Source organism: Babylonia areolata, chromosome 4, assembly GCF_041734735.1.
Source record: "Babylonia areolata isolate BAREFJ2019XMU chromosome 4, ASM4173473v1, whole genome shotgun sequence".
Taxonomy (NCBI): Eukaryota; Metazoa; Mollusca; class Gastropoda; order Neogastropoda; family Buccinidae; genus Babylonia; species Babylonia areolata.
The window spans coordinates 1,632,848-1,640,347 of record NC_134879.1 but is presented as its reverse complement, the minus strand read 5'-3'; the positions used below and the strand labels follow the sequence as shown (position 1 = coordinate 1,640,347).

The following is a 7,500-nucleotide window of genomic DNA, read 5'->3' as shown; positions in this document are numbered from 1 at the left end:
GTCTTCAGCAGGAGAGCTAGTCCTCCGGAGACCTGACCTTTAGGAAAAAGAGAGCAAGAGAGAGACAATTCAAAATCTATTGGCGGCAGCTTATTAACAATAGCTTCGTTTAGTATGTTATGGCCAAGGGTTTGTGGGTGGGTGGGTGGTGGTGGTGGTGGTGAAACTACTGAAAAAACGAAAGAAAGAAAGAGAGAAAAGTTTGAACTAACGAAGAATCACAAGTTACACAACGTCCATATTGTGTCTGTAGTGCGAATACCATTACTGGTAACATAAACAGTAAATGGCCATCAGTCTTTCCCATCATCAGTTACATATGGTGTTCAGCAAGGATCTGTACTGGGACCGGTGCTGTTTATTCTTTACACTCAACCACTTTTCGATGTTGTCAAAAACCATTCTGTAAATCACCATGCCTTTGCTGACGATAACCAGCTCCACAAAAAAAGGACTTTTTCCCATCTTGACTCTTCCATTGGGGCACTTCAACAGTGTACTGCTGACGTTAAGACATGGATGAATAAAAAAACAACAACAACAAAACAACTACAACTAAATGATAGTAAAACTGAAGCTATCATTATTTCGTCAAGCAGACAGTCTATAAACAACTCTTTACCTTCCTTTCTCAAAATTGGAGATTCAGATGCAGACTTTGTATCTTCAGTGAAAAATCTGGGTGTGACGTTTGATTCAAACCTTTCAATGGAGAAACACATAAACAACATCTGCAAGGCTGCATACTTTCAAATTCTAAAGATCAGTTCCATCCGACCGATTTCCTTACTACTCAAGCAACACAAACTCTGGTGTGCTCTCTTGTCTTGTCCAGACTTGATTATTGTAACTCACTCCTCATTATTTGTCCTCAATACTTAATACTCAAACTCCAGAAAGTTCCAAACGCAGCAGCAAGGTTAATCTTTAGAACCAAAAAAGACTGACAATATCACTCATCTTCTGCATTCTCTTCACTGGTGACCAGTTTCTGCCCGCATTCGGTAAAAAGTCGCAACTCTGACCTTTAACTCTATTTCTTGTGCTGCCCCTCAGTATTTGAGAGAAGTCATTCAAACCTACACCCCCCCACCCCCCACCCCCCCACGACAACTCAGATCATCTTCCGATTCACGGCGGCTACTCGCTCCCCGTGATAAAACCCAGTCCTTCGGTGATTCTTCCTTTTGTCATTCAGCTCCATCAGTATGGAACAGTTTACCTCACGATCTTCGCCACTCTTCCTCATTTCAATCTTTTAAAACTGGTCTGAAAACACACCTAACCCTAACCCTGTGTGTGTGTGTGTGTGTGTGTGTGTGTGACTAAGAAATGTTTTTATGCGTCAAATCTCTTTTTTTTTTGTTGCAAGTTACTGCGCGCGCGTGTGCGTGTGTGTGTTTTATGTTTATTGTCAAGCGCTGTGAGCTCCCTTTCAGGGAGGAAAGCGCTCAACGAGAGTATCCATTATTATTATTATTAATTGAAAAAAAGGTAAAAAAAAAAAGAAAAGTATGAACTAGCAAAGAATCATAAAATACACGTCATCCAGTGCACATTGCCGTGTACACAAATGCCTAACTGCCTTTACTAACCAGAGAAAATCATCATAACTCTCGAGGGAAACAAATACTGGTCGAGAAAACCACCTCAGAGGTGAGAGAGAGAGAGAGAGTCATGACAGGAAGGTGTGGTATGGTTTGGGAACTGGTGTCATGTGCTTTGTGCTTTAAAACACGCACGCACACACACACAAGCGCGCGCGCGCGCACACACACACACACACACCACCACCATGGGATGGGTGATAACTTGAGGTAATTGACGGGAGAATATGTTTCAGGGTTTCCAGTTATTGCAGCTGTTAGCTCTTTACTTCTGTCTCTATTTTGTATTCGTCTGTGTCTCTTTGCCTGTCTGCCTGCCTGTGTGTCTCTATCTCTCTGTGTGAGTGTGTACGTTCGCGCTTGCTCTTTGTGCTCTCTCTATCTCTCTCTCTCTCTCGCTCTAGCGCTCTCTCTCTCTCTCTCTGCCCGTCACAACGAAGAACACGATTGTTCACAAATAGATACAAACAGTCTGCATCCATCTTTGGTTCTGTCTGGTGACCTAGTTCGGAAAATCGACGAATAATATAGGCACATAAATCAAAATGCGCGCACACACCCACGCATAGACACAGACAAAAACCCTGCCGCAGACACACACAGGCGCACTCACTCACACACACACACACACACACACACACACACACTGCCACAAACAGATACACTAAGACACAGACACATACAGACACACCCTACTCACTCACGCACGCACACATACACGGAAAAAAGGACGCGAGTGCTACAATGTGTGTGTGTGTGTGTGTGTGTGTGTGTGAGAGAGAGAGAGAGAGAGAGAGAGAGAGAGAGAATTCGTAAAAAAAAAACACGTATAAAGGAAACAAAAACATCTCCATGACAGTCGTACATGAAAACACACAAAAAAACGAGGCAAAGTCTTCAAGACTCACTTGTGCTTCATGATTTATCCTGTAAAGGAATCATTAGGAGGAAAAAAAAGAGATTTTAAAAATGGTTGAAAAGTGCTCTGTATCAAATATGATGGATAAGCTTGGGAGAAGAAAAAAGAAAAGAAAAGAAAAAAAATGTAATGTTTAAGATGAGAAAGATCAGTTTAAAGCAAATTAAGTCCCCTAGCATTAATTACAGAGTAATTTCCCTTTTTTTTTTACTATCTGCACCAAAACGTTTGCAAAATAAATAAACTTCCATGCTTAGCAAAAGAAGTCCCTGTTTGAACAAAGAATGATAATAATGACTGCTCTTGTTGTTGTGTCGAATATCAGATCAAAGTACCAAGTTTAGAGAATACAAAAAAATATAAATATAACAGCAAATGCAGTTTGCATATAATTAGGCTTCATTTTTTTTTTTTTTTGGTGCCCATCCCAGAGGTGCAATATTATTTTAAACAAGATGACTGGAAAGAACTGAATTTTTCATATTTTTATGCCTAATTTGGTGTCAACTGACAAAGTATTTGCAGAGAAAATGGCAATGTTAAAGTTTACCACGGACACACAGACACACACACACACACAGAGACAACCGAACACCGGGTTGAAACATAGACTCACTTTGTTTACACAAGTGAGTAAAAAAAATCACATTACTTTGAATACAAAATATGACGAATAACTAGGGCTTGTTTTGGATTTGTTATACTTTTCCCTGCTGTTTGTAAGTTTGTTTGTGTCTTTTATCCCTTGTTTGTTTGTTTGTCTGTGCCTGTTATCCCTTGTTTGTTTGATTGTCTGTGCCTGTTATCCCTTGTTTGTTTGATTGTCTGTGCCTGTTATCCCTTGTTTGTTTGTTTGTGCCTGTTATCCCTTGTTTGTTTGTCTGTGCCTGTTATCCCTTGTTTGTTTGTGCCTGTTATCCCTTGTTTGTTTGTCTGTGCCTGTTATCCCTTGTTTGTGCATGTTATCCCCTCTTTGTTTGTTTGTGCCTGTTATCCCTTGTTTGTTTGTTTGTGTCTTTTATCCCCTGTTTGTTTGATTGTCTGTGCCTATCCCTTGTTTGTTCGATTGTCTGTGCCTGTTATCCCTTGTTTGTGCCTGTTATCCCCTCTTTGTTTGTTTGTGTCTTTTATCCCTTGTTTGTTTGTGCCTGTTATCCCTTGTTTGTTCGATTGTCTGTGCCTGTTATCCCTTGTTTGTCTGTGCCTGTTATCCCCTCTTTGTTTGTTTGTGCCTGTTATCCCATGTTTGTTTGATTGTCTGTGCCTGTTATTCCCTGTTTGTTTGTTTGTTCCTGTTATCCCTTGTTTGTTTGTTTGTATGTGCCTGTTATCCCCTGTTTGTTTGTTTGTGCCTGTTATCCCCTGTTTGTTTGTGCCTGTTATCCCATGTTTGTTTGATTGTCTGTGCCTGTTATCCCTTGTTTGTCTGTGCCTGTTATCCCTTGTTTGTGCCTGTTATCCCCTGTTTGTTTGTTTGTTCCTGTTATCCCTTGTTTGTTGGTCTGTACCTGTTATCCCTTGTTTGTTGGTCTGTACCTGTTATCCCTTGTTTGTTTGTTGGTCTGTACCTGTTATCCCTTGTTTGTTTGTTGGTTTGTGTCTGTTATCCCCTGTTTGTTTGTTTGTCTGTGCCTGTTATCCCTTGTTTGTTTGTGCCTGTTATCCCTTGTTTGTTTGTCTGTGCCTGTTATCCCTTGTTTGTTTGTTCCTGTTATCCCTTGTTTGTTTGTCTGTGCTTGTTATCCCTTGTTTGTGCCTGTTATCCCTTGTTTGTTTGTTTGTCTGTGCCTGTTATCCCTTGTTTGTTTGTTTTTACCTTTTGGCTGCTGGCTGTTGCACATAATTTTGTAGAACTTACCAGTGATGCAACTGGTTTTGTTGAACAAATGTAACAGAAGAAGAAGAAGAAGAAGAAGAAGAAGAAGTATTCAGAAATTGTGCATTGACAACCTTTGTGTTCGCGTTACGTTCTTTTGTGTGCGCTAAACTCAAGTGTCTGATAAAGTGGCGAAGTTAGAACACAGTGTAAATGTAAAAAAAAAGGAAAGAAAAAAAAAAAGAAGAAGGAAGAAAAGAGAAGGAAAATGCACGTGTTTACACAGCTGTCTACAATACATCGTTATCCATCCATTTAGAAATTAATTGTGCATCCATACACTCGTCACTCGCTAAACCTTGTCGTGAATTATTCTTTTTCGTGGCCACTTTGGAGCTTGTCTTCCCATGATTTTTTTTTTTTTTTTAACTTTCTCAGCTTACCTCATTTAGCCGTGTCTCGCCTTACGTCTGCTTCTCTTTCCTTCACACATCTTGTCTTGTCCTGTCTTCATTCACTGTAACAGGGTGGGGGATGTCTACACGGTTCACAAGAAGTTATGGATCACTTTCGTTTTGCCTGACCTGACCTGACCTGATCCGACTTTTCTTTCAGTTTCATTTCCGTACTTACCTTTCATTACCCGACCTTTGTCTGATGTTTCTTTATATTATTACCGTCTCGTCTTACCTAATTACCTGATCGTACTTGAGCTGACATGACCTGACATTTTCTTTCGTTGAAATTGTTGATGACCTGATTTTACCTTACCTTACCTACCGTACCTTCGTCTAACCTTTTTCTTATGTTACCTTCTTGTCTTACCTTAACTTAACCTTTCCCCCCACCTCGTCTTTGTCTAACCTTTTCCTATGTTAACGTCTGGTCTTACTTTAACCTTCCCTACCCTATCATTGTCTAACCTTTTCCTATGTTAACGTCTGGTCTTACTTTAACCTTCCCTACCCTATCATTGTCTAACCTGATCCTATGTTAACGTCTGGTCTTACTTTAACCTTCCCTACCCTATCATTGTCTAACCTTTTCCTATGTTAACGTCTGGTCTTACTTTAACCTTCCCTACCCTATCATTGTCTAACCTGATCCTATGTTAACGTCTGGTCTTACCTTAACCTTCCCTACCCTATCATTGTCTAACCTGATCCTATGTTAACGTCTGGTCTTACTTTAACTTTCCCTACCCTATCATTGTCTAACCTGATCCTATGTTAACGTCTGGTCTTACTTTAACCTTCCCTATCCTATCATTGTCTAACCTGATCCTATGTTAACGTCTGGTCTTACTTTAACCTCCCCTATCCTATCATTGTCTAACCTGATCCTATGTTAACGTCTGGTCTTCCCTATCCTATGATTGTCTAACCTGATCCTATGTTAACGTCTGGTCTTCCCTATCCTATCATTGTCTAACCTTTTCCTATGTTAACGTCTGGTCTTACTTTAACCTTCCCTATCCTATCATTGTCTAACCTGTTCCTATGTTAACGTCTGGTCTTACCTTAACCTTCCCCATCTCATCATTTTCTTATATTACGCCTATTTTTTTTTCTCTTTCCTTTCTTTACCATACCTATCTCTTATCTTTTCTTGTCCTGTTCTGTCTTACTTTGTATGTAGGTCAATCATGTATTTTTTTTTCTTTCTCTCTCTAAACTCCATATTTATTCTTTTTACGCAGATTGTCGTGCAAAGTATCTGGATCAGTCCACACGCGTGGACTCGCACACCTTGAAATTGAAACTGAAACTTGCGTCATGTCACGACACCCCCCCTCCCCCCCCCCCCCCACCCCCCCGGACTCTCCTCTCTTTCCATCCCATACCCCTCCTTGCTCAGTAATGATCATGATAACAAAGTACTCTTCTATAGCACTGCTCCTTCACGGAGAGGCTCACGGCGCTTCACAATTTAAATATAACATGAACAAGAAAGAAACAACAATTCTCACCACCAGGGACAGCAGACAGCGAACGACGCTCCCGGCCTCAGCGCGTCACTACAGCGACGACGATGACGTTGACGACGACGATGACGTCACTGCAACAAGGACGGCAACTCCAGCAACAGCAGAAGCAGAAGTTGAACTCGCAGGATGAGGAGGTCCGGGAAGAGGAGGAAGAAGAGGAGGAGGAGGAGGAGGAAGAGGGAAGAAGATGGGGAGGAGGAGGAGGAGGAGGAGGAGGAGGAGGAGGAAGGGGGGCGGCCAGCGAGGGGTGGTCCTACACCGGCAGGACAGCCGGGCGGGCGTGGGGGGATGCCTCAAGGCCAGGCACAGGGCAGCAGCGGCTACCTCCGTACCTGTAACATCACTGGCTGCCCACACGCCAATGCAAATCATTAGCAAGATGAGAAGGAAAAAAAATATATATTGATTCAATATCTTAATTACTTATCCATTCATCTATGTCAATGGCTTGGCTCTCTATGTATGTATGTATGTATGTTATCATACATCATTTTATTTTTATTTCATTTTCCCCTCAAGGCCCTCGTAGCTGTAACACCACTGGCTGCCCACACGGCAATTGAATGATTTTTGTTGTTTTATTAATTCATTGATTAAATTACTTATGTATGTATGTATGTATGCATGTATGTATGTATGTATGTATGTATGTATGTACGTTATCTTAATTTTAATTTGATTTTACTTCCCCCTCCGTACCTGTAAAATCGCTGTCTGCCCCAACGACAATGCAATTATTATCATTAGTTTATTAATTCGTTGATTGAATTACTTATGTATGTATATATGTATGTATGTATGTAATCTTACTTCCTTTTATTTCAGTTTCACCCCCCACAACCCCCACCCAAGGTCGTGACTAAGCGCGTTGTGTTACGCTGTTGGTCAGGCATCTGCTTTGACAGATGTGGTGTGGTGAAGCGTATATGGATTTGTCCGATTGCGCAGTGACGCCTCCTTGAGTAACTGAACTGAAAGGCCATTGTGAGTAAAAATGATAAACGAATAAATGAATGGGGGAAGGTTGGAAGAGAGAGAGAAAGAGATGAATGAAGGAAGGAAGGAAGGGAGAGAGAGAGAGAAAGGGAGGAATGAATGAATGGATGAAAGAAGGAAGGGAGAGAGAAAGGGAGGAATGAATGAAGGAAGGAAGGGAGGAGAGAGAGAGAAA

At 41.3% G+C, this 7,500-nt stretch overlaps 1 long non-coding RNA gene across 1 annotated transcript in view; it reads right to left on the bottom strand.

Annotated features, from left to right (window-relative positions):
* Positions 1 to 7,500, bottom strand: part of LOC143280773 (uncharacterized) — a 121,226-nt gene that overhangs the window by 150 nt on the left and 113,576 nt on the right. The window contains exons 3-4 of the long non-coding RNA XR_013055061.1: positions 6,312 to 6,676; positions 1 to 37 (exon numbers count right to left, since the gene is read on the bottom strand). The exon at positions 1 to 37 is cut by the window's left edge and continues 150 nt beyond it. This is a non-coding gene — a long non-coding RNA (uncharacterized LOC143280773). The remainder of the gene's footprint in view (positions 38 to 6,311; positions 6,677 to 7,500) is intronic.